The sequence below is a fragment of the Tachyglossus aculeatus genome, chromosome 1, assembly GCF_015852505.1.
Source record: "Tachyglossus aculeatus isolate mTacAcu1 chromosome 1, mTacAcu1.pri, whole genome shotgun sequence".
Taxonomy (NCBI): Eukaryota; Metazoa; Chordata; class Mammalia; order Monotremata; family Tachyglossidae; genus Tachyglossus; species Tachyglossus aculeatus.
The window spans coordinates 54244601-54261271 of NC_052066.1; the positions used below are offsets into that span (position 1 = coordinate 54244601).

The window sequence follows — 16671 nt, forward strand, 5'->3', positions numbered from 1 at the left end:
ACTTCCCCAAGATCATACAGCAGACAAGTGGCAGAGCTGAAATTAGAACCCATGACCTTTTGACTTCCAAGCCTGTGCTCTATCCACTACGCCATGCTGCTTCCCTAATACTACTGCCACTACTATTACTAATAATAATTTTGGCATTTGTTAAGCACTTAGTGTGTTTCAAGCACTGTTATAAGCTCTGGAGAATTTACAAGATGCCATCCTCCCTCCACACATCCATCAAACTAGCTCTCTTCCTCCCTTCAAAGCCCTACTGAGAGCTCACATTTCCAGGAGGCCTTCCCAGACTGAGCCCTCCTTTTCCTCTCCTCCTTCCCATTGCCCCCCCCCCCCCCACCACAGTACTTGTATATATTTGTACATATTTATTACTCTATTTATTTTACTTGTACATATTTACTACTCTATTTTATTAATGATGTCCATATAGCTATAATTCTATTTATTTTGATGGTTTTGACACCTGTCTACATGTTTTGATTTGTTGTCTGTCTCCCCCTTCTAGACTGTGAGCCCGTTGTTGGGTAGGGACTGTCTCTATATGCTGCCGACTTGTACTTCCCAAGCGCTTAGTACAGTGCTCTGCACACAGTAAGCGTTCAATAAATATGAATGAATGAATGAATGAATGTCAGATGCAGTCTCTGTCCCACACAGGGCTCACATTTTAAGTAGGAGGGGAACAGGTATCGAATCCCCATTTTACAGATGAGGAGCTGAGGCACAAAAAAGTTAAGTGACGTGCCCAAGGTCACACAGCAGGGACATGGCTGAGCCAGGATTAGAACTCAGGCCCTCTGAATCCCAGGTCCATGCTCTTTCCACTAGTCACCTGCTCCTCTTAGAGCTCTAAAGTTTAGAACATGGACTATGTGCATCCTAGTTAGAGTGCCCAGCACATAGTAAGCACTTAACAGTTATCATCATTAAAAAAAAATGCAAAGTGCTTTTCGATACTTTTACTTTACACTTTTATTTCATTTATTTTAAAGTGATCATAGTTTATTTAGAAATTAAGGAGGTAAGAATCTGAGGCACAAAGAAGTTAAGTGACTTGCCTATCAAAAGGCAAATGGCAGAGCCGGGATTAGAACCCAGGACCTCCGTCTCCCAGGCCTGGGTTCTTTTCACAAGACCACTCTGGTAAAGTTTAGCCCTAAATCCTCTGTTCATTGGAGAAAATTATTTAGGAGTGTGAGACAGAGTGTTCTAGACCTTCTCCTACCACTTGTTTCTAGGGTAGAACTATTTCCTTACCATTTTCTCTTCCTGCAACAGACTTTTTCTCACCCATGTTAGTGCACAATTTAAGCAATCCTATTTCATTTCCTCTAGAGTAAGCTTGTAGTGGGCAGGGAATGTGTTTACCAACTTTGTTGTACTGTGCTCTGCACAGATTAAGCACTCAATAAATACCACTGATGATGATAACTAGGCTTAGTAGTAGTCATATAAAATTCCACAGGAGTTTCTTTTAATGCCCAGCAATGGTGGAAGTCAGTTAACCTGTCCTACTTAGCAGCTTTTTATTTAAGTAGGAGACCCTCAAACATTCCAGTGCTTTTTCAAACCCAAATTCCTGACACCCAAACGAAATAAGTAAGAATTTGAGGTTCTCAAACCAGTATGCTGAGCTGCCAACTGTCTCCTTCAATTCCCTTCTTCATCTGCTGCTCAAGTTTGCAAATACAATTTAACTTGAATTTTTTTAAGTTTGCTAAAAACCCCAAGCTCATTCTGCATAAACCCTTCCCTACTAGAGCTATGAATCATTATTTTTCCTAGGCAAATGGCAGTTTGCAAGACTGAATCCGTGCCTTCTAGGTGAGGGACAGTGGGAGGAGGGGAGAGCTTTGATTTTACCTCCAGAAAAATGCCAGTGTAAGAAAGTATCCCACGACTGGATTTTATTGACTTTTTGCCTAGTTGAGAGAGGTGTGCAAATATGTAAATAAAAGGCAAAAATCCTACTGTCTTATATGCATCATTGCATGATTTCTTGACCTCTCAAATGACATGACATCTTGACAGCTAATTATATTCCTTTAATACTGAAACAAACATTCTCACCCAGAAGCTGCTGCCCAGATTATAACACTTGGTTTAATGTCTGATTTAAAAAAAAGAGGAATGACCTGGGGTGGGTTGGATGGAAAAAAGAGAATAAGGATGGGGAATATTATCTGGAAAGCAGAAAGAAAAATTAGAGAAGAAGGCTGTAGTAGCAAGCAGATAGGACACTTTTCAGTGGTTCTTCATTAGCCATTTTAAATGCAGAATGGAACATGTTTTATTTGTATGATGCTTATGAGGCACTTCACTTTTTTAGACCAACAAGAGCTAAACCTGCTGGTGCAACCCTAATTCCATGGTGGATGTATATTTATAGAATCCACAGTTCTAACAAATCTGCCTTGCTAGCTGATGAACAACAGGAATTCACTTCCATGATTTTTTCTTGTAGCTCATCATGCAAGTGTGAAAAGAAGTAGGTTGATGTTGTTCAGAGAGGGGTTGTTTTCCCTGTAACTCCTCATCCAGACCATCACATTGAATAGTCTGCTTGATTGAGAACTGCTGCATAGGAATGTTGACAGCTCTGGACTGCTCCTTTCACACGCTGTCGGTTGCCTGAACTTCAGGAATTCCCTTTGAACCCTCCCCCCGAACTCCCCCAAAAGTTGTAGCAAGGTGCAAGGACTGGGTTTGGACTGGAAAAGAAGAAACTCATAGTCAGAGGTTGGTGGTCTCAAAGACAATAATAATAATTGATACATTTATTAAGCACGTCCCATGTGCCAAGCAAGATAATTAGGTCAAACACCCTCACTGTCTCACATAAATCTCCCAGTCTAAGCCTGGTGGAGAACTGGTAATTAATACCCATTTTACAGATGAAAGAACTGAGGCCAGAGAATTTAAGTGACTTACCCAAGGTCACGTAGCAGGCAAGTGGCAGAGCTGGAATTAGATCCTCTGACTCCTGGGGCTGTGCTCTTTCCAATAAGCTACACCACTTCTCCTTCTGCTGGACTTCTGTCACATATGAGCTGTGTTTGTATCTTAAGCTAAAGAGAAGGACCAGTTTTGTGTCCATCAGGCAGACCTGCTGATTGTCTCTGCATAGAGGTTCGGACGTGGAAAGGGCTAATCATTCCTGGGCCCAGTAAGTCATTATGACCTTGGGCAAATCACAGCTTCTCTGTGCCTCAGTTTCTTCATCTGTAAAATGGGGATTCAATAAATGTTCTCTTTCCTATTAAGACTGTGAGTCCTATTGGGGACAGGGACTGTGTCTGACCAGAATATCTTGAATCCACCCTAAGGCTTAGTATGGATTTTGGTACAGGTTAAGAGTTTAACAAATATCATTATTATTATTGAGAAGCAGTGTGGCTCAGTGGAAAGAGCCCGGGCTTTGGAGTCAGAGGTCATGGGTTTGAATCCCAGCTCCACCACATGTCTGCTGTGTGACCTTGGGCAAGTCACTTAACTTCTCGGAGCCTCAGTTACCTCATCTGTAAAAAAGGGGATTAAGACTGTGAGCCCCACGTGGGACAACCTGATCACTTTGTATCCCCCCAAGTGCTTAGAACAGTGCTTTGCACATAGTAAGCGCTTAACAAATGCCAACATTATTATTATTATTATTGTTTAAATGATAATAATGATAAAAAATACTATTACTATTTATGCTATTGTAGGTTTAAAATCAAGAAAGTTACTTTAAAAAATACCCAAAGCTGGTGCAAAAAGCCACTGTATAATCTTCATTAGAACAGTGCTTGGCACCTAGTAAACACTTAACAAATACCATAATTATTATTATTTATGCTTTCTTCTTCAAATGCTGTTGAGTCGTTTCCGACCCATAGCTACTCCATGGACACACCCTCTTCAGAATGTCCCATCTTCTATCAAAAAGTCATTCTGATATGTGTACCCATAGAGTATTCTTGGTAAAGATATGGAAGTGGTTTACCTCTGCTTTCTTCCATGCAGAAAAAACTTGAGTCCCTGCTGTCATCTTTGATCAATGTTTAGATCATTCGATCATCTGCCTTTGAACCTTTTCCATGCTGCTTCTGCCCAGCAGAGGTGAATCAACTTTGTCTGATGCTTTGGCTGAGACCTTTCTACTGTGGGTAGCCCTATATAATAATAATAATAATAACAATTTTGGTATTTGTTAAGCGCTTACTATGTGCAAAGCACTGTTCTAAGCGCTGGGGAGGATACAATGTGATCAGGTTGGTCCATGTAGGGCTCACAATCTTAATCCCCACTTTACAGATGAGGTAACTGAGGCCCAGAGAAGTGAAGTGACTTGCCCAAAGTCACACAGCTGACAATTGGCGGAGCCGAGATTTGAACCCATGACCTCTGACTCCAAAGCCCGGGCTCTTTCCACTGAGCCACGCTGCTTCCCTATATGGCATAGCTCTAAGCTTCATCAGCATACACAAACTCTCCTGCCACGATAAGGCGTCAATTCATAGGAGAGCATTGATTTATGTACAACTCTGAAAAAGTAACATGGGCAAATCAGTCAGTTTAGATATTTTCTTGAAGGGAAGAAAGAAAATGATGTATTTGTAAATCTTCCAAGAATTTGATCTAGGATAATTTAAAGTAAGCTGATTTTAGGCAATAATTTCATTTTCACTTCTCCAACTCAGGGATCACTGGGAAAAATCTCTGTAGTATACTTGTAAGGTAAGATATTACAATTGTATTTGTTAAGCACTTAGTATGTTCCAAACACTTAGTACACTAAGCATCGGGTGGATACAAGCTAATCAAGTTGGACATAATCCCTGTTCCATATGGGCCTCAGAGTCTAAGTATTAGGAAGAACAGGAATTGAATCCCCATTTTACCGAAACATGAAACAAACTTAAGCTTCAGGGACCCAAGGACAAGGAGGATCTCTGATGACAGCTCAGAATGAAGTGCTTAGGAGCGCAGGTTTACTCAGACACAAATGTAGGTAGGGTTATGGCATTCTTACTGGGTATAATTAAGTAAATGACCCTTTTCATCTTCTAATTAGGATTAGTTAACCCAGAATAATTAATGATGCTGAATGCCAATTTCATGCACGTTGCACAGAAGTCATTTTGGTTTAATGGTTTTTGTAGAGCATTTATTATGTGCCAGGCATTGTACTAAGCTCACTATTGGGATAAAATGTGTTTACTGGGGACTGTTTAGTAATGCTTTGCACATAGTAAGTGCTTAACAAATACCATCATTATTATTATTATTATTATTATTATTATTATTATTATCTGTCATGTCCTCCTGCTAAAGTAACTTTGGGAGTTTGAGTTTCACACTGCTGACTAGCTGCTGAAAACACTGATGAGTCGAAATCTGAAAATTTCATTAAGTGTCTTAAAGGGCTTTTCAGTGACTGTTCAGTGCCTCTTCTCCCTCCTATTTAGACTGTGAGCCCCATATGGGATAGGGACTGTTTCCTATCTGATTATTTTATATCTACCCCAATGCTTAGAATTATGCTTGAAACATAGTAAGTACTTAACAAATGCAATACAATAACGATGACGATGGTAATATAGCTCAATCATCAATACATAGTATTTATTGAGCACTTACTATGTGTAGAGCACTATACTAAGCGTTTCTGAGACTATAATGCAAAAGAATGAACAGATAAGTTTACTGACCGTAATGGGCTTACAGTCTAGAGGGGGAGACAGACATGAAGATGAATAAATAAGTAATTTATACTATGTAATTTAAAGATATGTACATAAGTGCTGTGGGGTTAGGGGTGGGGTGAATATCAAGTGTCCAAAGGTCACAGGTCCAAGGGCATAGAGGACACAGAAAGGAGAGTGAGCAGGGAAGAGGGCTTAATTGGGGAAGGCCACATGGAGGAAATGTGACCTTAGTAATGCTTTGAAGGTGGAGAGAGTTGTGGTCTGGTAAATATGGAGAGGAGGGAGTTCCAGGCTAGGGGGAGGATATGGAAAAGGGGTCGGCAGTGAGATAGATGAGATCGGGGCACAGTGAGTAAGCTGGCGGTAGAGGAATGGAGTGTGAGGGCTGGGCTGTAGTAACAGATCAGTGAGGCAAGGCATAATGGGGAGAGCTGATTAACTTCTGACTGACTAGAAACTGATGACTCTAAAGCCGACGGGAAGAACTATCTGTTAGATGTGGAGGTGGATGTGCAGCCATTGGAGCTTCTTGAGGATTGGGGAGACATGAACTGAAAGTTTTTGTTGATAAATGGTTCTTACAGCAAAGTGAAGTTTGAATTGGAGTAGAGAGAGACAGGAGACCGGATGGTCAACAAGGAGGCAGATGCAGTAGTCAAAGTGGGATAGGATAAGTGCTTGTATCAGCATGGTAGCATTTTGGATGGAGAGGAAAAGTTGTATTTTGGCACTGTTGTGTAGGTAGAATCGACAGAATTTGATGACAGATTAAATATGTGGGTGGAATGAGCGAGCTGAGTCGAGGACAACACCAAGTTTATAGCCTCGTAAGGTACGGAGGAGAATAGTATGGTTTGCAGAGATGAGAAAAGTGCGGGTAGGACAGGGTTTATGTGGAAAGATAGAGTTCAGTTTTGGACATGACACTATAAGATCATTATGGGAGGGAATGTATCTGTTGTATTGTGCTCTCCCAATTGCTTAGTACTGTGCTCTGCATGTAGTAAGTGCTCAGTAAATACGATTGATTGATTTAATTTAATTTAATTTAATTCCATTTAATGCTAAAGGAGCTGATGTCTTTGAGGTTCCTAAGATAATCTGCTTTTACTATTTTTTTCATTAATATTATCTATAGTTCATCCTCACCTGATTTAACTCTGCCTTCACTTCCACCTGGGAAAATTATTTCTGCCAGGCATAATATAATGATGGTAATATCACTTAACCATCAATCAATAGTATTTATTGATCACTTACCATGTGTACAGTGTAGAAACTATACGTAGAGTGTAGAAATGTGTAGAAATTATTATTTCTATAATTATTTAGGGAGTGTGAGCTCCCTAAATCTCCCCTTTTCCTCTCCAGTCCCTCACTCCTCCTACCCCTCCTTCATCTCTCCCATCTTTCCCAGGAGTTTCTCAAGAGGAGAGCTCCTGCCTTCTCTCAAAATCCACCCCTTCCCCCTGCACATTCAACCCCATTCCTTCACACTTTGTCAAAACAGTTGCCTCCTCCCTTCTTTTGTCCGGCATCACCATTCACTCTCCATTGACTTTTCACCGCAGCTTTCAAACGTGCCCATGTCTCCCCTATTCTAAAAAAAACCCACCCTGGACCCCCACGGCTCCCTCTAGTTATAGCCCCATCTCCCTCCTATCATTCCTCTTCAAAATCCTTGAGGAGTCGTCCACAACTGCCGTCTCAAGTTCTTCTCCTCCAATTCTCTCCTGACCTCCTTCAAACTGACTTCTGTGACCTTCATTCCACAGAAACTACCCTCTCAGAGGTCATAAATGATCTTTATTTATTTATTTTACTTTATTTTATTTTATTTTTTATTTTATTTTATTGTATTAATTTATTTAATATTTATTTATTTATTTGACTTGTACATATCTATTCTATTTATTTCATTTTGTTAGTATGTTTGGTTTTGTCTCCCCCTTTTAGACTGTGAGCCCACTGTTGGGTAGGGACTGTCTCTATATGTTGCCAATTTGTATTTCCCAAGCGCTTAGTACAGTGCTCTGCACACAGTAAGCGCTCAATAAATGCGATTGATGATGATAAGTGATCTTCTTCTTGCCAAATCCAACAGCTCTAATCCACCGTAAGCCTTCTCAACTTCTCAGCTGCTTTCACCACTGTCGACCACCCCCTTCTCCTGGAAACATTATCCAACCTTTACTTGGCTGACACTGTCTTCTTCTGGTTCTCCTCTCTCTCTGGCTGCTCATTTTCAGTCTCTTTCATAGGCTCCTCCTCTATCTCCTATTTTCTAACTTTCTAACCTCAAGACTCAGTTCTGGACCCCATTCTATCCTCCATGTATCCCCACTCCCTTGGGGAACTCAATGCTCGCATGGCTTCAACTATCACGTCTATGTGCATGATTCCCAAATCTACATCTCCAGGCTTGATCTCTCCCTCTCTCCAGTCTCACATTTTCTCCTACCTTCAAGGCATCTCTGGTGTAGTGGATAGAACATGGGCCGGAGAGTCAGAAGGTCATGGGTTCTAATCCTGGCTCCGCCATTTGTCTGCTCTGTGACCTTGAGCAAGTCACTTAACTTCCCTGTGCCTCAGTTACCTAATCTGTAAAATGGGGATTGAGATGTGAGCCCACCTGGGGTAGGGACTGTGTCCAACTCGATTTGCTTGTGTACATCCCGGTGCTTAGTACAGTGCCTGGCACTTAGTAAGTGCTCAGCAAATATAATACTTAACATGTCCAAAATGAACCCCTTATCTTCCTACCCCAAACCGCGTCCTGCCCCTGATTTTCTCATTACTGTAGGCAGCACCACTATCCTGCGAGCCTCACAAACCCACAACCTTGACATTATCCGTGACTCATGTCTTTCAACCCACATTCATTCATTCATTCAATCATATTTATTGAGCGCTTACTGTGTGCAGAGCACTGTACTAAGCGCTTGGGAAGTGCACATATTCAATCTATCACTAAATCCTGTCAGTTCAGCCTTCACAGCATTGCTAAAATCCACCCTTTCCTCACTGTCCAAACTGATACCAACCAATTAATCCAAGCACTTATCCTACCCTTCCTTTATGACTTTATCAGGCTCCTTGTTGACCTCCCTGCCACCATGTCTCTCCCCTCTCCAGTCCATACTTCACTCTACTGCCCGAATCCTCTGATACAAAAGTGTTCAATCCATGTTTTATCACTTATCAAGAAACCCCAGTGGTTGCCCATCCACCTTCACATCAAACAGAAATTCCTTACCATTGGTTTTCAAGCACTCAATCACCTTGCTCCCTCTTACCTTACTTCGCAACACTCCTACTACAACCCAGCCCACACACTTTACTTCTGTAATACCAACCTACTCACTGTACCTCTGTCTTATCTATCTCACTGCCAACCCCTCACTTACATTCTGCCTCTGGCTTGGACAAACCCTCTCTCCTCAAATCTGACAGTCATCCTGTCCTGCTTCAAAGCCATATTGAAGGCCCATCTCCTCCAAGAAGCCTTCCCTGACTAAGCCCTCATTTCCTCTTCTCCCATTCCCTTTTGCATCACTCTTGCATATGGATTTGGTCTCTCTATTCACTCCTCCATCAGCCCCACAGCATTTATATAGAGAGTCATAATTTATTTATATTAATGTCTGTCTCCCCATCTTGACTGTAAACTCATTGTGAAAAGGGAGTGTGTCTATTAACTCCATTATATTGCTATATTGTATTCTCCCCAGCACTTTATGCAGTCAGTCATTCAATCCTATTTATTGAGTGTTTATTGTGTGCAGGGCACTTTACTAAGCACTTGGGCAAATACAGTATAACGGTACAGCAGACACGCTCTCTGCCCACAATGAGTCTAGGGGGGGAGACAGACATTAATATAAATAAATAAAATTACAGATATGTACATAAGTGCTATGGGGCTGGGAGAGGGTGATGAATAAAGAACAAATCAAGATGATGCAAAAGGGAGCTGAAGAAGTACAGTGCTCTGCACACAGTAAATGCTCAATAATTTACTGTGGATGGATTGATTGATTCTATTTTCATTCAGGTCAGAATTTCACTAAATTCTTTGAATGGTTGTTTTTCTTTTTGCTTCTTGCGTTGGCCAGTTTCACATATAAATACCCAAAGCATAGATTAATGTAAAAAAGTTTATTCACATATTCCCATATTTTAAAAATGCCAAATAAAATATTGAGAATGAATGTAAGAAAAGATAGCAGTGTCCCTAATAGGTAAATCTGTACTTCTAAATGTTGTGTTAGATCAGGATAGACCAGCTCATTCTTGGAATTCCCTTTGGATTTCTGTCCACCTTCTGAATCCTAACTTTCATTCATTCATTCAATCGTATTTATTGAGCACTTACTGTGTGCAGAGCACTGTACTAAGTGCTTGGGAAGTACAAGTTGGCAACATATAGAGACGGTCCCTACCCTACAGTGGGCTCACAGTCTAGAACTTCAGAATAGGGGGAAGGGCTAAAGCCCTCACATGATTAAACCACAAATTTAGCCCACTGTTGGGTAGGGACTGTCTCTATATGTTGCCAACTTGTACTTCCCAAGCACTTAGTACAGTGCTCTGCACACAGTAAGCACTCAATAAGTATGATTGATGATGAAATGCAAGAGATATCACTTCCGGTGAGTGACATAGGTATGGCTAGTAATGGAAACAAAGCCATTGATGCTATTGTTGAATGAAGAAATATCATGAGGCTAAATGGCATTTAGACTGGAAGCTCCTTGAGGGCAGGAAATGTATCTACCAATCATTATATTTTACTCACCCAAGAGCCAAGTACAGTGCTCTGCATATAGTAAGTGCTCAACTCCACATGGGATAACCTGATTACCTAGTATCTACCCCAGTGCTTAGAACTGTGCTTTGCATATAGTAAGCACTTAACAAATACCATCATTACTATTACTATTATTATTAACAAATGCCACTAATTGATTTGAAGAACAGTGCTTTTAAGGACCACACACCAAGGTAGTGACTGGTGGTCTCAGAGGTAGGACTTTTGCAATGGATGAGCTGTGTTTGGCTCTCAAGCCTCAGTTTAGACTTGATACTCGTATAATTGGGATCTTCACACTGCGAATTTGGGTTGGAGATCTGTGAAAACTAGACCTTTCAGAATCAGATGTTTATCTTCTTTGGATAAGAGCGCATAAGGATTCAGGGACATTTAACTCTCATGCTGTCAGAGAGATTGAAATCACATTCCTAGTCTCGTCTACAACCTATATTTTAATCTTGGGTCTTTTGGACACTTAATTCTCCTAGACTTCAACTTTTCCCATTAAGTGGAATTGTAATGTTTGCCTTAGTAACTCCTTCTAAGCCTTGTAAAAAATTGTATCTCCTCCAAGAGGCCTTCCCTGACTAAGCCCTCATTCTCCTACTCCCTCTCCCTTCCAGTTCACTCTTGCACTTGGATTTTTACCCTTATAAATCCCACCTTCAGCCCCACAAGACTTATGTACATATTGATAGTTTGTTATAATGTCTGTCTCTCACTCTAGCCTGTAAGATAGGAGGATGCAAGCTGATTGTAAGCTCCCCTGTGGACTGTAAATTCATTGTGGGCAGATAATGTATCTGAAGGCACATCTCCTCCAGGAGGCCTTCCCTGGCTAAGCAGCCTCTTTCCTCTTCTCCCTCTCCCTTCTGCATCACCCTGGCTTGTTCCATTTGTTCTTCCCCCCATCCCAGCCCCACAGCACTTACATACATATCTGTAATTTATTTATTTATATTAATGTCTGTCGCCCCTCTAGACTGTAAGCTCGTTGTGGGCAAGGAATGTGTCTATTTTTGTATCGTACTCTCCCAAGCACTTAGTACAGTGCTCTGCACACAGTAAGCGCTCAATAAACACAACTGAGTGAATGAATACCAACTCTGTTAATTGTACTCTCCCAAGCATTTAGAATAGTGCTCTGCACACAGTAAACTCTCGACAAATACAATCGACTGATTGTTTGACAATTGGGATATTCTGAGAATAAATGTGCTAATTGCATGTGAAATGCAGCATAGCTTAATGGATAGAACACAGTCCTGGGAGTCAGAAGGGCCTGAGTAATCAGTAGGACCTGGGTTCTAATCCCAGTTCCAAAACATGTCTGCTGTGTGACCTTGGGTAAATCACTTAACATCTCTAGGCCTCTGTTACCTCACCTGTAAAATGGAGATTAATTTGATTAATTTAGTGTGAGACCTATGTGGGATAGGGACCTTGTCCAACCTGATTAACTTACATCTACCCCAGAGCTTAGAGCAGTGTCTGGCACATAGTGAATGCTTAACAAGTACCATAATTATTATTATTACATGCTTTATGACTCTCATAAGAAATAGCTTTAAAAATTCCAGGTCTTAACTTGTCTTACCATCAAGTAAACCTATCTCACATACACATAGAACCTGGACTGTAAGTCAGGAGGAGACATAAAATGGAACTTGAGAAAGGCTTGCTTGACTTGAGTGAAGCAATTCTGAGAATGTAAAAGGAAACTGGCAGTTTGGACTAGTAAAAGAGTTTGAAACCTGGTTTTAAAAATCAGAATGTCAAGTGAAGGATCAACAGAGGGATTTTTGAAGGGGAGAAAGACGGTGAGGTAGAGAGAGGAGCCTGTCTGCTGCCTAGCACCTAGACTTAGAAAAAATCTTATTCACTGAGAGAAGAGTGTCAAATTACAGAAAGGAGAAAGAGGAAAGTGTTGACTTCTTCCGTGAGCTATGTAGAACAGCTGGCTCCTAAATGATTAGGACAGTTTGTCTGCTTTTAGGAAAAACAGGACAAAAAGTCACATTTCCTTTATTTGCAATAATTTACTTGCCTCTAGGACCAGCTAGCCAGGAAACCAGATATTTTTGAGCAGAAAGGGAGTTTTTTTCTTTTTACTCACCTGTTGATGGAGATAGCCTAATTACCAAGGTGTCTAACACATGGGAAAGGTGGTCCCTGACTCTGGGGGCTTTCTTGGATAAGGAGGGGAGAGAATACTAGGATGTTGCAATTGATAGCCTCCCAATCAATGAATCGATCAATCAGCGGTGTTTATGGTCTTCTTACTATGCCAAAAATCAAAGGTCCTGGAAAGCAAGATCTATTTCTCAGGGATATTTTGGACCCCCTGAAGAGATAGGAAGGTAGAGACTAATGAGAAGATGGTAGTATTGGACCAAGTTAGCAGCGTGGCCTAATGGAAAGAATAGAGTCTGGGAATCAGAGGACCTGGGTTCAAATCCCGGTTCTTTCAATTGCTTGCTGTGTGACCTTGGACAAGTCACTTAACTTCCCTGTGCCTCAGTTTCCTCAACTGTAAAATGGTTATTAAATAATAATAATAATAATGAAATGATAATGATGGCATTTAAGCGCTTACTATGTGCCAAGCACTGTTCTAAGCTCTGGGGTAGATACAAGGTTATGGGGTTGCCCACATGGGGCTCACAGTCTTAATCTCCATTTTAAAGATGAGATTAGTGAGGCACAGAGAAGTTAAGTGACTTGCCCAAGGTTGCACATCTGACAGGTGGTAGAGGGGGAGATTTGAAATCCTAATCCCTTCTCTTTAGACTGTGAACCCTATGTGGGACAGAGGCTGAGTTCAACGCAATACACTTATATCCACCCTAGTGCTTTGAACAGTGTTTGACTTAAGCACTTAACACATACCATAAAAAAAAGAGTTGGCCTGGTGACTTTTTATTAGGGTAAGGCAGCTCCATTTTCATGAAGCTAATATGACGGTTAGTATGTCAGGTTGTGACTATTGGTTGGAGATGTTAGAGGAAAGGCAAGAGGGAAATCAGAGATGATTCCCATCCTGGATGACCCCTCAGAAGGTGAAAGTCATGCATTCTCTGAGCTTGAAAGTGTGGCACAGAACCACTTGTCTCAAACTCTACTCCACCTGCACTTTCTTCTTCAATTGAGAGACATCTAAATAGCATCACCATAGTGTTCATTTTGCCCTGGTGGGGTTAAATGTGTATGTGAGGGAAGGGGCATTGTAGATAGGTTTGGAAACTGAATCATCCCTATAATGTGGCTAAACAATCCTAGCTAAAGGTACACATTATGACACTGGCTGAACTGCATTTCAATCATTCATTCATTTGATAGTATTTATTGAGCACTTACTGTGTGCCTAGCATTGAACTAAACACTTGGGTTGACTGCACTAGACTGAAGGCTGGGGATCGTATTCTACGAACTCGATTATACTGTATTCTCCTGAGCCCTTGGTACAGGGCTCAGCACACAGTAAGCACTCAATAAATAACACTGATTTATAAACCCAAATTTAGTTACCATATTTATACCAGTCAGGTGACAGCATTGTCCATTCTGTTCTATTAATATTTACAGGATTTTTTTAAAAAACCTCAAAGTTAAAATTGGCTTCGAAAAAAAACAAATGGCAAATCTAGGGAAATATTCTCTGTTAACTTTTATTAATAGTTAACCCTTAACAAAAAATTCTTCAGTAGTAAATTTTTGGACCATCATTCAACATTGTTGTGAAAATGAGAGGAGAGGGAATATACATATAAGGAGGAAACGTGACAGGTTTAAAAGGCATGTTACTGAATTTGTTTTTTATATGAAATGAGTGGATTCGATTTGTTGACAAAATCAATTATCTGAGATAACTTTGGACAACATTCTGTGAGGTAAAAGCGAGGCATCATGGTCAAAGTGTCTGTCCCCTTCTGAAGATACTGGACTTCAAGGGCTAATAAAGAAGTCCCGGAGACATTCTGGGATAAATACCTCAGAAGAGTGATCATTTAACTGAAGCCCAATTATTGGTTTACAACAAAAACAAATGACAAATCTAGGAAAATATTCTCTAATATTGCCAGGTAAGACTATGTGTTGTTGATAACCAAATTTAGTACTTAGTATTTTAAAGTCAGAGGTGTCATAAGCAAATAAATTACCATACATCAGAAGCCATGTATAATTTGCTCTAATGAAATGAAAGTCACCTTAAAGGAAATATTTGATGTAATGACTAATCAAATTACATTTGAAAAGACCTGTTATTGAAATTATTTCCCTAATGAAAAAAAAAGTAAAAAAGAGTTCACAGAGAGCTGAACTTTTGACAACAGCAAGTAAAATATGTGGAGTAAAGTAGATTGAAAGGACTACTTGAATTTCTTCATTAGGAGGAGAAAATATTGTGCTTCAAGTTGCAAAAGTCGATCGCCTCCCTTAATAGCAGCGGTAGGAATTTTTCCCTTGGAGAAGCATGGAAAGATGGCTTTAATTGTTTAATAAAGAGTAGATGAATTTAAACATCTTTATCATGTTAGACTTTGTTTCACAACATCATCAAAATGAAATTGTTCAATCATATTAGAACAAACAAGTCCAGTGAAAATGATGTTGTTTGTTTACAGGCAATAGTATATTTATTTATTACATTTGGGCTACTTTTCCTTGAGGGTCATGTACAATGACAAATACTGAAACTTACAGCATAGACGAATTCCGGCAAACATTCAATCCTCCTCCTTGAATTTTACTTTTTAAAAAACACAGTCTGTGATATTTGCTGACATTTTCCTTATCTGGTTATGCTAAACTAAGCATGAGAGTGCAAAGGTATAACTTTTTCTGGAAGATCGTTTCCTTAAGCCACCGACTCTGAGAGAATCTCCCCCCACCCAAACCCCACCACCCCCCAGCTCTCTATAAGCCTCTCACCACCTCCTAAGGCATGGGAAAAGAGTGCTTTTGCACTGTTCATTAAAATAACATGCCCTAACCTCTAATCACCACTTCCATCTGCAGCCAGAGCAGTTTGAAAGCGAGAGTGTGAGTGAGGAAGAAAACCCTCCTTTCTCTGAAACTCCTGTTCCTGTCTAACAATACAATTAATGTAAACAGTGCAGACCAGCCTTTCAATATGCAAAATGGACGAACACATCGCACGCTCCTTTATAATAGGTTGGATTCGAAATAGTTCTTTATCAGGGAAATAGGCTCTGAATGTTTCAGTTTCCCTTTGAAAATTGCAGCAGCGATTCGGAAAGCGTATTGTACACATTTATAACATATTTTAAGTCTTACAGCATCTTACTCCCCTTTCTTTTTCAACTCCCCTACCAGTCCCCACACCCCAGCAACCAAACTCCTCGCCTAGCCTAATAAACAACACAGCTGTTAGAGTAGGTGAGAGGCAAAGTGTTTTCTTCATGACCTCTAAGCATTCTACTTTTTGGGAAAAGCAGCTTGCAGTGCACACTCAGCTAACTATAGGGTTTAAACCAGTTTGTCCTCGAGACATTTCTGCCATGAAACACCATACTGTCCCCAGTGTTTTCTTATTGGCAGGTAGTCCTATCTCCGACTCCCCTCTCTCTTTTTTCTGCACCCGACTCCGCACCTGCCTCCCATTCACCAGGCACAAACAATAAGCATCAAACCACAACCGATTCCTTTGTTTTCCATGCAAATCCTACCTCGGGTAGTTGTCACATCTTCCTCAAAAGCCAAGCTTAATTTTTAATGAACAGAGATCCAGCGGAATCCTCCGAACTGCCACCGGTTGTTAAATGCTGTCATCATTACCTCTCGTGCTTAAGCCTTTTCGGACCATTAATGTCACAACCTCTGCTAGCTCATAGCTTAATACTCCCTGCTCAAAATGTCTGAAATACTTTGTAAGGACAATGGGAGTGACAGGCACACTTAGACAGCCGTGCTTGAAATTAGTTATCTAAAGCTCCGTTAGGGCTGCTTCATACTGTTTCTTCCAGCGTGCCTGAGATAGGATTGATTAGCCTATGATAGGCATGCTGTTTCTGTTTTTATTAAATACCGTAATGGGCTGTCTGGAAGGAACGCCGTGATAGGTCTATTGCCTCTTCACCACGGCTTTCAAATTCTCATATTAAAAAGGGAGGATAAAGCTCTGACATTCTCCCCTTCGAT

At 40.6% G+C, this 16671-nt stretch overlaps 1 protein-coding gene across 1 annotated transcript in view; it reads right to left on the minus strand.

Annotated features, from left to right (window-relative positions):
* The window catches only part of KCNMB2 (potassium calcium-activated channel subfamily M regulatory beta subunit 2), a 314334-nt gene extending 297899 nt beyond the window's left edge, over positions 1-16435 (minus strand). The window contains exon 1 of the mRNA XM_038747314.1: positions 16200-16435. The gene's annotated coding sequence lies outside the window, so the exon portion shown is untranslated. The remainder of the gene's footprint in view (positions 1-16199) is intronic.
* Positions 16436-16671: the final 236 nt, after the last annotated feature.